This window comes from Nicotiana tomentosiformis, chromosome 2 (assembly GCF_000390325.3).
Source record: "Nicotiana tomentosiformis chromosome 2, ASM39032v3, whole genome shotgun sequence".
Lineage (NCBI taxonomy): Eukaryota > Viridiplantae > Streptophyta > Magnoliopsida > Solanales > Solanaceae > Nicotiana > Nicotiana tomentosiformis.
The window spans coordinates 188,393,778-188,411,531 of record NC_090813.1 but is presented as its reverse complement, the minus strand read 5'-3'; the positions used below and the strand labels follow the sequence as shown (position 1 = coordinate 188,411,531).

Here is a 17,754-nt window from a genome sequence, read left to right as displayed (position 1 = left end):
GTATTTCCGGTAGGCTGTCCCTCTCCCCTTCCCCCCGGCTCGAGTTGTCCGCTCGGGTAAGCCAGGTCTAGAACAATACACCCCAGGGTTCAAACCTAGAATAACATAATCTCATGCCGGATCCCTAGTAGGTACGTTTGTTTGCATCACGTGCATTTTGACTTTGGGGACTCAACACAGGGGTTTAGTCCGTTTAGGACATGTGTACCCAAATTAAAAAGACCATCCTGATGCATCTTACGTGCTACTTGCGCAGTTGTTTGTTTCGGCTTACATGTTGACTGGCTTCTAGAATAGGGAAAGAAAATAAAAAAAACGAAAAACAGAGTGAGAGGTAGGTGTTTGAAATCCGAAACTCTGCCAAAATTTTGAAAAAAAAAGAAAGAAAAGAAAATAAGCCAATGTTTTCAATAAGTCATGTTTCCTCATTTTCGTCAAAACTGGCAGAACTACGCGGGTCTGATTCTCACCGGATGTGAGATACGTAGACAAACCTAATCGGTTCCGGCTCCCATTTTTTAAAAAAAATTCAAAAATATTTTCCTTTAATTTCTTCTTTAGAAGCCTTTTTTTTAGAAAATCCCAAACAAATAAAAAATAAGAAAATTTTTAAACCAAAACATATTTTATTTGTAGGAGTTTTTCATTAGAAAAAGAAAACAAATGAAATCAAAATTCAAATAAATATTTTCTACCTTTTTTTTCAGAAGTCTTTTTCCCAAAATTCAAAAAAGAAAAATTAAAAAAACAAAAATTATTTTATTTCTTCTTTAGAAGTCTTTCTTTCAAAATTTTTTTTAAAAAAAAAATCAAAATAAAAAAACCAAAACCAAAAATCCAAAAATATTTTCTTTCCTTTTTAAAAGCCTTTCTTTCGAAAATTTAACAAAAACAAAATTGCAAAAAAGTACATATTCTTTTTCTAAATGCTTTCATTGTCTGAGTGTTTTCAAAAGTAAAAACAAGTGTTAGTTTATTTACCTATTCATAATTCTCCCGAACTATGCAAGATCTGATTCATGTTCCCACATGATATGTATGCAACCCACATCAGGTTCGATCGAATGAAAAAAAAAAAGAAAAAAAAGAGAAAGGAAAGAAACAAAAAGAAAAAAGAAAAAAAAAAGAGAAAGGAAAGAAACAAAAAAAAAGAGAAAGGAAAGAAACAAAAAAAAGAGAGAAAAGAGAGAAAAGGAAAAAGAAAGAAAGAGAGTGTTTATTCTAACATGTTTGTTTTGAAATAAAAAGCTAGTTAAATGTGGTCGGTTTGTTGGTTTGTAATGGCGATTCCAGGATCCTTCGGAAATAAAAGTATCTTTTCAACCAATGGAACAAACACAACTGTTGTTGATCAAAGGTTACAGAAAGGCAAATAGGAAAGTTGGCGGTAAAAAATAAAAATGGAGACAAATGTGGGGTTGACTTTACCAGATTTGAGCAATACGACATGGCCTGCTCGGGATGATTGTCAAAATTTGAGTGTTGAATCCAAAGCAATCAAAACGAATGAATGTCGTAGTAATGCTGATGTGCGAATGTGTGGCTAAGATGTCGCTTAGCAACTGGAAAGTCACTCCTCTTTTAGCCATGGTAACTTATTTTGTCTTCTTTTCTTGTTCTTTTTGTGTTATCGGACCCTGCTATCCTTTATTCAATAAAAAGCAGTCAGTCATTTTGTGTCCATTTTTATGCATAGTTCTTTTCACGCTAGTTCTAGTGACATGACATGCATGCGAAATTTTTGGTCAGATCTTAGAAATCTGATTTAGTCTTGAATTGGATAACTGAGAAAGAGACTTTTGAAGATGTATAGAGATATGAAACATTTGGAAAATAAGCATGAACCAAGTTTACATGGAATAAAAGCAGTCATGCTCATAATAGTTAAGGATCTCTACCTTTTGAATCATTGAGGAAATCGGGCTTAAGGATAATCGGACGGGTTGAAGTCTGTTTAGCACTAAAAATAAAAAATAAAAAAAAGAAAGAAAAGAAAATACGCCAATATTTTCAATAAGTCATGTTTTCTCATTTTCGTCAAAACTGGCAGAACTACGCGGGTCTGATTCTCACCGGATGTGAGATACATAGACAAACCTAATCGGTTCCGACTCCCATTTTTTAAAAAAAATTCAAAAATATTTTCCTTTAATTTCTTCTTTAGGAGCCTTTTTTTTTAGAAAATCCCAAACAAATAAAAAATAAGAAAAATTTTAAACCAAAACATATTTTATTTGTAGGAGTTTTTCATTAGAAAAAGAAAACAAATGAAATCAAAATCCAAATAAATATTTTCTACCTTTTTTTTCAGAAGTCTTTTTTCCAAAATTCAAAAAACAAAAATTAAAAAAACAAAAATTATTTTATTTCTTCTTTAGAAGTCTTTCTTTCAAAAATTTTTTTTTTAAAAAAATCAAAACCAAAAATTCAAAAATATTTTCTTTCCTTTTTAAAAGCCTTTCTTTCAAAAATTTAACAAAAATAAAATTGCAAAAAAGTACATATTCTTTTTCTAAATGCTTTCATTGTCTGAGTGTTTTCAAAAGTAAAAAAAAGTGTTAGTTTATTTACCTATTCATAATTCTCCCGAACTATGCAAGATCTGATTCATGTTCCCACATGATATGTATGCAACCCACATCAGGTTCGATCGAATAAAAAAAAAAGAAAAAAAAGAGAAAGGAAAGAAACAAAAATAAAAAAGAAAAAAAAAGAGAAAGGAAAGAAACAAAAAAAAAAAGAGAAAGGAAAGAAACAAAAAAAAAAGAGAAAAGAGAGAAAAGGAAAAAGAAAGAAAGAGAGTGTTTATTCTAACATGTTTGTTTTGAAATAAAAAGCTAGTTAAATGTGGTCGGTTTGTTGGTTTGTAATGGCAATTCCAGGATCCTTCGAAAATAAAAGTATCTTTTCAACCAATGGAACAAACACAACTGTTGTTGATCCAAAGTTACAGAAAGGCAAATAGGAAAGTTGGCGGTAAAAAATAAAAATGGAGACAAATGTGGGGTTGACTTTACCAGATTTGAGCAATAGGATATGGCCTGCTCGGGATGATTGTCAAAATTTGAGTGTTGAATCCAAAGCAATCAAAACGAATGAATGTCGTAGTAATGCTGATGTGCGAATGTGTGGCTAAGATGTCGCTTAGCAACTGGAAAGTCACTCCTCTTTTAGCCATGGTAACTTATTTTGTCTTCTTTTCTTGTTCTTTTTGTGTTATCGGACCCTGCTATCCTTTATTCAATAAAAAGCAGTCAGTCATTTTGTGTCCATTTTTATGCATAGTTCTTTTCACGCTAGTTCTAGTGACATGACATGCATGCGGAATTTTTGGTCAGATCTTAGAAATCTGATTTAGTCTTGAATTGGATAACTGAGAAAGAGACTTTTGAAGATGTATAGAGATATGAAACATTTGGAAAATAAGCATGAACCAAGTTTACATGGAATAAAAGCAGTCATGCTCATAATAGTTAAGGATCTCTACCTTTTGAATCATTGAGGAAATCAGGCTTAAGGATAATCGGACGGGTTGAAGTCTGTTTAGCACTAAAAGATAGAAAGTATTTTTCAAAAGAAGGTGTATCCCAGTTAACTTGAAATGGATCAGTTTATTGGCAAAATGCATCTTCTACATCAAGACAAAATCAAAGAAAAGTCACCCAAATTGACAAGGGTCATTTACTGCGAGGAAAGTATTGCTCATACAACTTTACACTGAAAAAAGACCAGAAAGAAACATGTGCATCAATGTTGTGATTGTGAAGGGCTAACGTGATTGGCATTCTCGAGGCTGGGAGGCCCTTTTTCTGCTATCCAAATACTTTATACCCTTCGTTACCCCTTTCGAGCCTGTGTTATTTTCTTTGACCACCCTCTTTTGGAATCAAGTTTAGACTCAAAAGTCTAAGAAAAGAAAACAAAGAAAAAAAAAGAGAAAAAATAAAAAGAAAAGTCCACATCCTAAGAGTACAAACTGGACCGACTCTTAGAAAGTTCAAATGAAAAAAAAAGAATAAGAAAAGAACAGTCAAAGTCCATGCCCCTAGAAATTAAAAGCTGGGGCAACTTGTTTTGAAAGAAAAAAAAAGAGAAGAAAGAAGGAAAAAATGAGAAAAAAAGAGAGAAAAAAAATGAAAGACAAAGAAAAAGAAAGAAAGAAGAAATGATAATAATATTAGGTCAGATGTTTGAACTACGTTAGACCTGATTCCTTTAAAAAGGGGATACGTAGGCAGCCTTACACGGTTCGGTCCAACCAAATAAGAATTCAGAAAAAGAGAAAAAAAAATCCAAAAATCCCCAGTATATAAAACTGGGGCATGAGTTTGTTTTAGTTTTTTTAAAGAGTCGATTCCGAGAGTTGTAAGTGTACAACCCATCATATTGAGTCTACTTGGAGCCTTGTGCCGTCCCTTCTTTCCAACCCTATCCAAAAACCTTCCAAATAAAGACCTCCTAATTAGCTTTCAAGAATGCCAAGAGACGCATGTAATGAGCAACAATTGTCACACGACATAGAACACCGTCAAGTTGCTCACACAAGAAAGCAAAGAAAAAGGAAAATAAAAGAAAAATGAGAGAGTCTTACTAGTGAAAACCCTCACGGGCACTGTAAGGCGATGGTAAGTAGAGATAAATAAATGAAAGAGGCTTGTTGGTAAAAATCTCTCGGGGCACCACTAGTCGAAAGTGAGTTGTAAAGCTGATGCAAAGGATTGGCACGAGTAAGCCCGACTTCAAAGGTCATAAGAATAGTAAAAGGAAAGATTGGTCAGTTTGATAGATCAGGCCGTTAAGTCCAAAATGCATGTCGTGATCATTAAAGCTAGTTATTGAAAATAAAAAACTCTTCCTTCCTTCCTTCCCGACAGAGGCATTTCTTGTCAATATTATTTCTTTGCGTCATTGTGTCCTTGACTCTGAGTCAGTCCTCATCAAAACAAGTAAGAAAAGATTTCAAAATCTGCTACCAGCTTTTCAGTTGCACAAAGCAAATTTGGCCAGCACATTCAGTTGTTACAATTAACATGCCTTGAGGGTTCATGCAAAGGCTCCCCCCAAAAGACTCTTGTCAGCCTACTTGGCTAAAGCAAGCACAGATAACCTCGAGGTTAATCAGGGGCTCGGGCTCTCTGTAGTACTGAACAAGAACTATAAAGTATGCACATCATGCAAAAGACACTTACCAGTTGTGATTCTCTCTGACAGACAAATTGCTCAAAAAGCAGAAAGACATTCAAGACATAGAAAAGGTCATCTAAGCAAAGATCTCCAGTTGGGATAAGGCTGATTGAGCCACAAATACAAATGGTATTGGGCGTGAAACGATCAGGGTTGATGTAAAGCAAAAAGTCTCTTAAAACCGACTCAAGCTGATTGAGCTAAAGCCAAGCTGCCCAAGACTCAAGGCCACAAACCGACCACCACTTTTAAAACTGACAAATTTTTCTTTGTTTGAAACAGGAACAAAGCAGTGCAAGGAAAGTGGTTCAAAAGTAAAAAAGAATAGAAGAGAAGAGCCGACAAAGGGAAGTTTCTCAAATCTTTGCCTTTATTTGTCTTGCTAGTGTGCATAAAATATTGCCATTGCTCTTCACATTTTTCCTCCTAGGATAAAAAGTCCTAGTCTGATGGATTTTCTCCCAATAAAAATCTTAGTTCGATGAATTTTTCTCCTAAGATAGAAAACCTAGGCTGATGAATTTTCTTCTAGGATTAACGTCTTAGTCTGATGAATCTTTCTCCTAAGATAATAAAAAAGAGACTTAGTCTGATGAATTTTCTCCTAGGATCAAAATCTTAGTCTGATGAATCTTTCTCCTAAGATTGAAGACCTAGTCTGATAAACTTTCTCCTAGGATAGAAATCTTAGTCTGATGAATCTTTCTCCTAAGATACCAAAAAAAAGAAAAGAGACCTAGTCTGATGAACTTTCTCCTAGGATCAAAATCTTAGTCTGATGAATCTTTCTCCTAAGATAGAAAACCTAGTCTGATGAATTTTCTCCTAGGATCGAAATCTTAGTCTGATAAATCTTTTTCCTAAGATTAAGGACCTAGTCTGATGAACTTTCTCCTAGGATAGAAATCTTAGTCTGATGAATCTTTCTCCTAAGATACCAAAAAAAAAAAAAAACCTCGTCAGATGAATTTTCTCCTAGGATCAAAATCTTAGTCTGATGAATCTTTCTCCTAAGATAACAAAAAAAGAGGACCTAATCTGATAAATTTTCTCTTAGGATCAAAATCTTAGTCTGATGAATCTTTCTCCTAAGATAGAAGACCTAGTCTGATGAATTTTCTCCTAGGATCAAAATCTTAGTCTGATGAATCTTTCTCCTAAGATAACAAAAAAAGAGGACCTAATCTGATGAATTTTCTCTTAGGATCAAATTCTTAGTCTGATGAATCTTTCTCCTAATATAGAAGACCTAGTCTGATGAACTTTCTCCTAGGATCAAAATCTTAGTCTGATGAATCTTTCTCCTAAGATACCATAAAGAAAAAGACCTAGTATGATGAATTTTCTCCTAGTACAATAAGTTTAAAAAAAAGGAAGTCTGGATTAAAAAAAAGGTCAATTTTTAGTTTTCTTAAGTTATCAATCTTTAGTTTTCTTGAAATCAGGGGTCCCGCCTGGAGAATAGGGTTAGTTTTTAGTTTAGTCAAGCTTAGTTTATAGTTTTACGCAAGCTCAATCTCAAATTTAGGAGACGCACTTCCTAGTTTGGATTTTTCAGATTTTTATTTCTTTAGGAGACTTATATCCTAGTCGAGTCTTCAATTTTACTCTCATCATTCATCAATAGCATAGGTGATTTATAGTTCTGCTAACAACTCACAAATCTTTCTAGTGCAAACTGGGGCAGAAAAGTTTCTTTTGTTTTGTCTATTTTGTTGTAGTATCAGGCGCCCACCTAGAGAATGAGGGAATTCATTTCAAGTTTAAGTCATCAGGCACCCACTTGGAAAACGAGGGAATTTATTTCAAGTTTTTAAGTCAGCAGGCGCCCACCTGAAAAATGAGGAAATTCATTTCAGATTTTAAGTCAGCATCAGGCGCCCACCTGGAGAATGAGGGGATTCATTTCAAGTGTTAAGTCAACATCAGGCACCCACCTGAAAAATAAGGGAATTCATTTCAAGTGTTAAGTCAACATCAGGCACCCTCTGGAAAATGAGGGAATTCATTTTAAGTTTTTAAGTCAGCAGGCACCCACCTGGAGAATGAGAAAATTTATTTCAAGTTTTAAGTCAGCATCAGGCGCCCACCTGGAGAATGAGGGAATTCATTTCAAGTGTAAGTCAACATGCACCCACCTGGAGAACGAGGGAATTCATTTCAGAGTTACTTCAAATTTCAAGTTAGTAGCAAGCGCCCACCTGGAGAACGAGGGAATTCATTTCAGAATTCATTCTAAGTTTAAAGTCAGCATCAGGAGCCCGCCTGAAGAATAGGGTCAAGTTTCAGTTTTCAAGTTCATGTCAGAGACAATAGGATCCCGCCTGAAGAATAGGGGCAATCTCCAGTTTTATTTTCAATTCAAATCAGAAGTAGCACGAGTTGCTTGAGGAATAAGGTTTTTACCTCGAGGCACAGGTTTCAAGATGACCAAAAAAGAAGTCTCAATCCAAAATAAAGAAAAGAAAAGGAAAAGAAGTGAATCCGAAATGCAGAAGCGGATGAAAGGATGTGGACTGCTCAAGACATAGCTGAAGTCACAAGCTTTGCATGTCGCGTCTTGATCCGAAGAAACCATAGAAGAATGAACTAGAACCTGCAGCTAGCAAGCATCAAGGTTCAAATCAAAAGTCTACATGAAGAACCATTCAAGACTCAAGATCAAGCTTCAGAAGACTTATAAATAGGAATCTTGTAACACATAGCTGATAGGGTTGTTTAGTTCCTTTAGATTTTGATTTTTATGTAATAACAGGACCACAGACCGGAGCCTCGACGGAACCTCATTCGATTCCTCAACCCATCATTCCATCACTCTCCTTGAACTACACGCAACCTGATTCCCTTATGACCCGGAATATGTAGGCTGTCCAAAATCAGGACTCGGTTGCGCCCTTTCCTTTGTTTATTTTCCCTTTTGAACAAAGATTTGGTCAAAAATTAGTCACACTGCTCACTTTGTCTTTGCCTGAAAACTCTTCATGTTCCCAAGCAAAGAGGGACAGCTGTGAGCACCTAATTTTTTACCATACTTGTGACTTTTCAACACTTTTTAGTATGTAAATAATTTTTAGTTTAATCTACATATTTTAACCTTTATTTCATTTTTAGTAGGTTTTATTTAAGAAAATTAAAAATCACAAAAATTATATGTTCTTGATTTTAAAATATTTAGCTAGTATTTTTATTTTACACTCTTAAAAGAAAAAAAATATTAATTAAAGCAAGAATTAATGAGTCATTTTCAGGCGGCAAGATTCTTCCATATCTTTTGTAACAATCTCACATGCTCTCTCTCAAAAACTCACATGCCCATACACACTCTTTTTACTTGGCCACCAATTAATCCCTAAGACCTAATTTCGAGAGGCCCTGGACACAAAAAAAAAAGAAGGGCTACTCTCAATTTTCTAATTCCCAGCAGCTCCTCCTTCTTCACCTGGGTTTAGCCATAAAAACCATCATCTCTCCTCTAGTAAACTTCACTTCCCGTCACTACCTAAAAACCTCCATCTTCATCACCTGAAATGCACCCACCATACTCCACTCTCAAACCAGTTTAACACCACCGAAATTCCAGCCCGTAATTACCCGTTTGAAACACCATTGCTTTAGCCATTAACCCCCAAAACATCGGCCGAAAAACAGTCCGGAAACACCCCTTAAGCCACCGCAAAACTCATCGAGTCAGTGAGGCCTCTGTTTGAAATCTGTTCGACGATTCCGTTGTCCAAAGTCCTAGTCAAAAAACGTGAGCCACTTCTTGCTTTATGCTTTCCGCTGTTGGGTTCAAACGTGATTGCTAATAAAAAATTTTCTTGAAGACGTTTGGCTTTTGAAAAGGTTCAATACTGAACTCTTGTTCATTATTCAATTTCTGAATTTTATTCTTGTTGCATTTGATTGTAATATTTGTTTGGCTCTGTGTTTATTCTTCACTTTTAAACGAGAGTGCCTTTGCCTTGGTTAAAACAATGATTAGTTTGTTATTAGTGTACTTGTGCAATTTCGGTGCTTTGTGCATTTCTTAGCGATGTGTTCATTGCTTAGATTATATTGGTATTGTACTGATTTGTGAAGTAGTATGATTTTTTCTGTTGAATCCTATAGGATAGAACAAGTGTCAGAATTAAAAGCGGATTAGTTTTGAGTTAATAAGGTGGGTGTACTTTATTTGGTGAGACAATTTAATAATACTAACTTCTTAAGTTGCAAAATGTTGGACTTCTTTGTTGAATCAGAAGCAGATGGGTTTAGTTCCTTTATAGAATTTATTTTGTTTGGATATGTTCCTTTTTTATCTGAGCATATGTCCTTGGAGTTGTTATGTTAATCATTGGGTTCGTCTCACTTTTCTGATTTTCACTTGATTACAGTACATTGCTTATGAATACATGATCCCTATCCTTTATTTTAGTGTCTTGTTTATCATGCCTTATTTGTTTGTTCATGTGGAAAACATTTCATGTTTGTACCATTATTCCAATTATCTCCATGATGGTTTCATTCTTGGTGAGGCATTTTAGTGCTCGTTTGTTAATATGTCTTCTAATTGACGGGAATATGGGGGCATGTCGGTATTTGGACAAAAGATAGATAATGGGTGCACATGATAATTCGGTTGGCAAAGGTGCTAAAATTTGGGCATCACTAATGTACTATTGAATATTACTTGGTCCACATGTCGGTAAGGCTACAAACTAGTACACTTTTTCATAACTGATTTACTCCATATTTTCACAATAATTCTATATCCATAAACTCTTGGCCTCACAATGCATCTCAAATGTAGTTAAGAAATATCAATGTACATCGTAACTTGCTTTGGGCGTGATTAATAATAAATCATTGCGACTATGGGTACGGTTCCCGTGGCATGGTCACGATACGTAAATCCCATTCGGGTGTGCATTTCATGTGATCCGACCACAGCTTTTAATAATAATAAAAAATAAACATGTTGTAAGTCGCGGGTGCGTTTCACGTGACGCGATTCACAATGTGTACAAAAATAAACGAGTGTGCGACATCGCGACTTGTTCAAACGAATTCCATAACTACTAAAAGCGGTTTTTTTAAAAGTAAAAAATGCACAGTAGGTTTCAAATATGTATTAAATCAGATAATTGTGCCAATTATTAATAGTTGAGCGACCGTGCTAAAACCACGGAACTCGGGAGTGCCTCACACCTTCTCCCCGGTTAACATAATTTCTTACCCGGTTTTCTGTATTCGCAGACCATAAATAGAGTCAGTTTCCTCGATTTGGGATTTTAAATAAACCGGTGACTTGGGACACCATAAACTATTCCAAGTGGCGACTCTGAATAAATAAATAATCCCATTTTGATTAATGTCACTTTAATTGAAAAACCCCCTTATCCCCCTCGGGAAAAAAGAGGTGTGACATCCATAACCTTAGTGGGTTCCATAGGGGCTGTCTGCGCAGTCTCGTAAAAATACGAATATCTCTCTACTCCGATGTCGTATCGATGAACGGTTTAATGCATTGGATCTAGACTTGTAGATATTCAATTTGATGGGTGGATCACACCGTAACTCCAAATATTGGGATAAATATCAGTGACATTAGACCCAATTTTCAGTAAAACTTATGAATGTAACTTGTGACGACTTTCATCGACTTTTGTTCCACCACTCACTTGACTTTAAATCTTAATACACGACTATCGTATGACTAAAATAACTTATAACATAACCTTCTTATCATGTTTAGCTCCCTAGTCTCACCCCATAATTATGGGTTATAATATTCCCAACTTGTCGACTTTCGACAAAATTTATTTTCTTCAATTCGTTTAACTTCTAAACTCCCCAACCTTTTTGGTATTTGTTATTCATGATCTTATATATTTGTAACCTCCCAGGTAACATGATTAACTTATTTTATATACTTTCAGAGATGATCTCCTTTCCGAGCTTATATCAGTTGACTTACGATGTACTTTTATGTACGAAAATATGGGGGTGTAACAACATTCATCCTTTTGGAACATTCGTCCTTGAATGTTTACTAATGCGCTTATCAATCTCCAACCCTCACGATATCCATCTCCAAGCCTCACGATACTTCCTTAACACTTGTTTAACTCATCATTATCTTGGTAAAGGTTCATAAACTCTCCGATTTATATTGATTCACTTAAGATGCATTCCAACATGAAAGTACGGGGTGTAACAACTAAGTTGGCATTTGGATATAGACTTGGTTGAAACTTGAAAAAATGAGTTTTTGAAGAAGAGATAAAAAATTATTTTTAAAAGTTAAAATTGTGTTTGGACATGCATTTTACTTGAAAAAAGTTTAAAGTTTTGTGAGCAGAAAACTTCAAAAACTACTCAAGAGTTGTTTTTGGAATTTGAAGATTTTATTTCAATATCTGCCAAAAATAGTTAAAATTTACAAACAAAATAGATATTTAAAGGCAAAATACATAAGTTACCCCCTAAACTATAGATCAAATCCTTGTTACACACTTTTTGCGAACGAAAATCATATTACACACTCAACCTTTTCAAAGTGTATCTAGTACACACTAATTTTTCTTTGACCAGTTTTTCAAAACATGTGGATGTCACGCACCAATCAAACAATGACACGTGTCATTTTAAAAATAAAATAATTAAAATTATAATTATACCTCTCATCTTTCCTATCTAAACTACCATGGCTGTTTTTCTCCTCTCTTCACCATCAAACACCATAGCCTCTTCCTCCACCTTTTACTTAATGACAAAGCCACCATTAACTAACAAAAATTACCAGAAAACACACCCAAAACTCCATTTTTTCTGCTGAAATTGTATCAAAATTTTTGAGCCCAGATCCAACTAATTTTTCATTTCTCTTCTTTAAATGTTCGACTACCATTAACTGCCATCACCACAATTAAGCTATTTAAAAGTTCATTGATTAATAAAATTAAAAGAATGTGCAAAAACTTGAGCTAAGCTTTAATGGTTGAAAAAAATTTCGAAAAATTCTTGCTTCCAGAAAATTCGACTGCGTCATGGGTAAAGTTCAAGTTAAGCTTCTCTGCGAAAAAGAAAAAAATCTTCTATGCAAAAGGTTGAGGCAAGCTTTTGGCGAATCTACAAAAAGCTTTAACTACTGAATCTAATCTAAATTTCTCGCCCAAAGATCTGAAAAATAAAAACTAAAAACTAATCAACGAGAAGAGATATGAGAAATCGTGGTATGTCTATTTGAGAAGGAGATCGGGTGGTGGAGCTCAAGGAGTACCCATGGCAGAATTTTTAAAAAAGGAAGAAGATGACTCAATTTAAAATTTTAAGAAATTAAAAAAAAATTAACATCTGACACAAAATTTTTCTGTTCACGCGAGTCATTCGTTGGGAAAACACGCACTGTCCACGTGGGCGAAATAGTGTGTATTAGATACACTTTAGAAAGGTTGAGTGTGTAATGCAATTTTTGTCCGCAAAAAGTGTGTAATAGAGATTTGGTCTATACTTCAGCGAGTAACTTATATATTTTGCCATATTTAAAAACAAAATTTTTTAAAAATAATGTGCCAAATTTTATGGCCAAACCAGAGCTACAATTTGAATTATATATTTAATAATGTAAAGACTTTCTTATACTACCGCAAATTTTTAACATGTGTTAATTAGCAGGTTTATTATTGATTTTATCAAGTTACCAATTATTGCTTATTATAGAGATCTATCAATATAATTTAATCTGTCCTATTAAATTGTTTATTTAAGTATTAGGGTTATCAAATCATATTCGTTATAAACAATACTTGTAATTCCAAGTGACTTCAGCGTCTCGTCCTAAAAGTGAAACATCATGCGATTGTCAAAAGAGATCTGTTTTTGTTTGAATTTGTCTTGTTGTTGGCTATTTGCGTTAATATTTCCAAGTTAATTGTTTTTCCAACTTTTTCAAAGGGAGAAGTATAGACTTCCCTGCAATGGCTCAATAAAATATGTGGCCTAAAGTAAAAAATTATGAAGATACCATACACTTTTTAATAAAATTTATGTAATCTTTTTTAAGAATCAATTAGTTCCTTCAAATATTTCTTTTATTGAGAAATAAAAACAGTTGATTCTAAAAAATCGAGTAAAATTTAAAAATAAAATTATCTTACCAGGAAAAAAGTAAAACAAATGTATAGGAAGTAGGAAATTAGAAAATTCAAACCAACAGAGTAATTACCGAAAAACATCTGAAGTCGAAATATGGCTTTCAAATTAAATTTTGACTTATGTATTTACAAAATTTAATGAGAGATAAAAATTTAATTTAATTTGCTCTTATTTGAGCAACCATCTAATTAAAATAAAACCATTCATGTTAATTATAAAACTATAGTACTATTATAAAAATTGCGAAACTCTGGCACAAATGTTGATTGCATTTTCTCTAACTCATATAAGTGTATTACACGTTGGAAAATTTTATAACTACAGTTAATAATTAAAAACTTCATTAGTGTCTTGTATTCATTATTTTGTTTTATATTTAATAAAAAATTATTTTGCAGAAGAATTAAAATCTTTGTTAAAAGTTACAATTAAGGACTTCAGTTTTTCCTCGTGTTCATTATTTGACCTTGTCAATTAAAAAAAATAATTTCATTATTCTTCGCATGATCATGTAGGAATGTAATAAATTTTCTTTCCAAGTTTTAAAGTTATTATTTCAAGTTTTCGCTGATAATATTCTAGAACTTTTGATTAACTACTCAAGTCTTTACATTTGTCAATAAATTTTTTATAACAAGAATCAAGGTAGTGTATCGACTCAAATAGATAACCTGAATATGCAAAATACTAACTTGTGATATACTTTAATTTCTATCATATAGGAAATGTGTTTACTAGTTTTATATAGCACAATCATATTTTGAGAACCTTCAACTCTTGGGGCCTAACACAAAAGTTTCAGTGACCTTATCATTGAGCCGGCCATGCTAATAGGTTGATGTTCAATTAGCCTTAGGTTACAAACAACAAAAAGAGAAGCATATATGAACTACACAACAATAAAGCAAGAGAGATATCCTCTCTTCTAGAAGGTTCGAAGTTGAAGGATCAATAGGGAACATGTACATTAAAAGATATTTGTATGTGTGTGCGTATGTTCATTTTAATCAATAGTGTTATTTCTCATAAGATCCTGTTAGAATACCTTGTGTATACTTTGAGAACAATATCTTTCGTTCAATTGAAGAGCTATATACACTACGAAAAAACTACGAGTTATTCATCCTCTTCCTTGTGTGGCGGATATTGAGAGGATGATAAATGATGTTGAAAATGCATGTATTTGGGGACTCAAATATTTGCAACCAAAAAAAGTAGTTTGGCATTTGAGGGCTCAGGCTCGTGTTCTTGAGGAGGAGTCCAAAATTGTGGTATACTAGTCCTTAATTATATATCTAGCAAGAACTTGTGCTACACTACTTCTAAGAAATTGTAGTTTACTTTTCTTGCTTTATCTCAAATGAAAAATTACGTAATCTATCTTGTAATTAGATATTTTTTTTAGCAAACTTCAACCAGTGATGAATGTTGGGCTTATGCTATACCCTGAATCTGATGCGATATACATTGTTAAAATCACTATACAAATGTCAGGGCTATTGGTGTTATCATCATTAAAAACAAAATGATTCTTCCTTGGCTTTATTCTGAAATTAGGGAAGCCTTCACAATCAAGTCTTACAAGTGGCTTGATTGTCACCGGTAAGGAGCAAGCTTTATCAAATATAATTCGGCTTCTCATACATTGCCCAAAATTGGCTAGTTAGTCGGCAGCTATATTACCTTCTCTATAAGTATGTACAACGATAAAGTTGCCACTGCTAGAGAGATAGTCAATTTTATCTATGATACGTTGGATAAGGGACCTTCATTTGTAATTAATTATGTTAATAATAAATTGAGAGTCAGATCCCCCAATTACAGAGGAATAGCCCCTACTACATACTACACAGGTTTCAGCCTTGGATCAATGCTTTGGCCTCATCCATGTTGTTACTATCCGGTCCATAATACTCAACATACGCTAATATAAAATCTCCCAAACTATCTCTAAAACCATACCATATCATGCACCCATATCATATGCATGAATAATAATTTAACTGCGGAAGATATTTGAAAATCATATATATATATATATATTCAAGTTAAATGATGGAATATTTTTATGCCTACTGAAAACATACTTAAAGCCTTTCATAATAATAATGAGATCAAGTACAATAAATATTTTTTCATGTATGTCGTGTGCTCTCCCGTTACTATAACTCATCACAACTATTTGTGGAGCCTCTACACCAAGAAATACAACAAAATACTTAGGCCAAAACTCGAAAAGAAAATAAGGAGACAACATAATAGCTACCACAAAATCGGAGTGATATCTCACCATATGCATCGGGAAGAGAGTCATCATGATCTTATCCATATATTACATATCATACCTCATCCTGAAACATGTAAAGTAGGCAGGGCCTTTGAGGGCCGAGTACACCACCATGATATTTAATAAGTGTCATGAACTCTCTCTAAGTCAAGTTCCTAGGACAAGACTTTACAAAAATAATGCAACCAATATTTGATATAAAACGATAACAATTATATCAAGTCATGCTCTTTATCATTTAAATGAAAAGACGAGTGAAATATAAGCCACGATGTAACCTTCTAAAATATTTATATCAATCTATGATTTTAATAAAAATAATATAAAATTATTTCAATTTCATTAAGTTACTGAAATCACTTTCGGCTCCATAGGCCTCAACATAAGAAAATCATTCTCTATACCTTTCGCCGGAAGTACTATACTGACACCAACATAATAAACAACTACTAGGTGATCAACTTAACAATAAGTATTTGACCTTACTTGTCCGCGCAACTTCCTGTAGTGTCGGATGAGTCGACTTAACCTCATTACTTTAAATAATGATCATTTGACCTCAAAATGGGAGACTTTATCCCCAAACCTTAACTTAGACTTGGAACGTGTCCCTACACCGGGACGTGTAATTTTATGATCACAAGCTGTAATGACCCGACCTGTCGTTTTGAGAATTAACGTTCCGTTCAGCGACTTAAGGTCCCGATCAATTTCGTAATATGTATTATGACTTGTGTGTGCAGTTGAATTTGGTTTTGAAAGGTTCGGAATTAAATTGGAAGAACAATCTTTATTTAAGAAGCTTAAAAGAAAAGTGTTAATCGGGAGTTAACCTTGATGTATCGGGCTTAGACTTCGATTCCGAAAATTTGAATACTTTCGTTATGTCATTTACGACTTGTGTGAAAAATTTAAGCTCCTTCCGTATCGATTTGTTATGTTTCAGCACAAGACCTAACTTAGGACGAGAGTATCTACACATATATAAGGATTTGTGTGATGCACAACCTATCAAAAGAAAGATTTTCGAGTCTAGTTTCTAACGCTTCAAACCGTTCATCAATCGGACATTTCTACAAGAAGTTATGATCAAATTACCAAAGGCTGGCAGAGGAGACTGCGGATGCGAAGCATCCGGGGCCGCATCCGAATGAAGGGCTGTCAGTGAAGTGCTGCCATAGCATCCGGGGAAGCATCCGAAACCCAAAAGAATTTGGGCCTATAGATACAATTTTGGGATTCATTTTTCCCACTTCATTTGGACGAATTTTGGAGCTCTTCTCTACTCACTCAAGACCACCAACTCTTCTCTTCTTCAAGGTAAGAAATCCCCATTATCTTGGTATGAAATTCCATCATTTCTACACTAGTATTGATGAAATCTATACATAAAATACTTAGATCTTCAAGAAATTTCTTCAATAACTCAAAGGAGGGTTTTTGCAAGATTTCTTCCAAAAAGGTAATCCTTCACTCTTAAACTTATATGTATGGATTTATTATGAGTATGTGAGCAAGAAATAAGTATTAACACTTATTGGATGATTCTTGAAAATCAAAAATACTTAAACTAGATTATTGGGTGTTGTAGAGATATTTTAATGAATTAATTAGCAACAATTGGGTGGATGCGAGTTCATTGATGATTTTAATGGTGCTAAAGTAGGTTGTTTGTAGACAAAGGATGGTTTAATATTTCTTTTTGGTGGGAAGAGGGATTGTTGGATGAAGAAACACCATTACTAGAGGTAGTAAAATGCTATGTATTCTAGGTGTTTGATAAAATACCTAAATGACCAAAAATTTTGAAATTTGTTTACTAATATTGGTGTAATTGTGTTGCATTTTTGTAGATTAAAATTTGTTTAGTGTGGTGAACCATCGTAGTATTATTAAGGGGCAAATTTCAGATTTGAGCCGTCTGGAGGTGGCTTTACTCGCGAAGAACATTTAAAGCATTGACTTAGTTTCGTCGAGGTAAGTATCTTGCCTAACCTTGAGTGGGGAAATTATCCCTTAGGCATCGAGTCTTATGTGCCATTTGTGAAATGTGAAAAACCGTGTATGCAAGGTGACGAGTACGTACTCGGGCTTATATGTGCAAAATTGACTGGGTTAAAGTCTTAGGCATATTGTGTAGTAAA

At 34.0% G+C, this 17,754-nt stretch overlaps 1 long non-coding RNA gene across 2 annotated transcripts; it reads right to left on the bottom strand.

Moving 5' to 3' along the window:
* Positions 1–5,664: 5,664 nt before the first annotated feature.
* LOC138906795 (uncharacterized) lies at positions 5,665–6,742 on the bottom strand. 2 transcript variants are annotated; one of them, XR_011414450.1, is made up of 3 exons: positions 6,513–6,742; positions 5,902–5,989; positions 5,665–5,747 (listed from the first exon to the last, which is right to left on the bottom strand). It is a non-coding gene; the product is annotated as an uncharacterized lncRNA (long non-coding RNA). The 2 variants fall into 2 exon arrangements; XR_011414451.1 differs by having other exon boundaries at positions 5,727–5,837.
* Between the last annotated feature and the right edge of the window lie 11,012 nt (positions 6,743–17,754).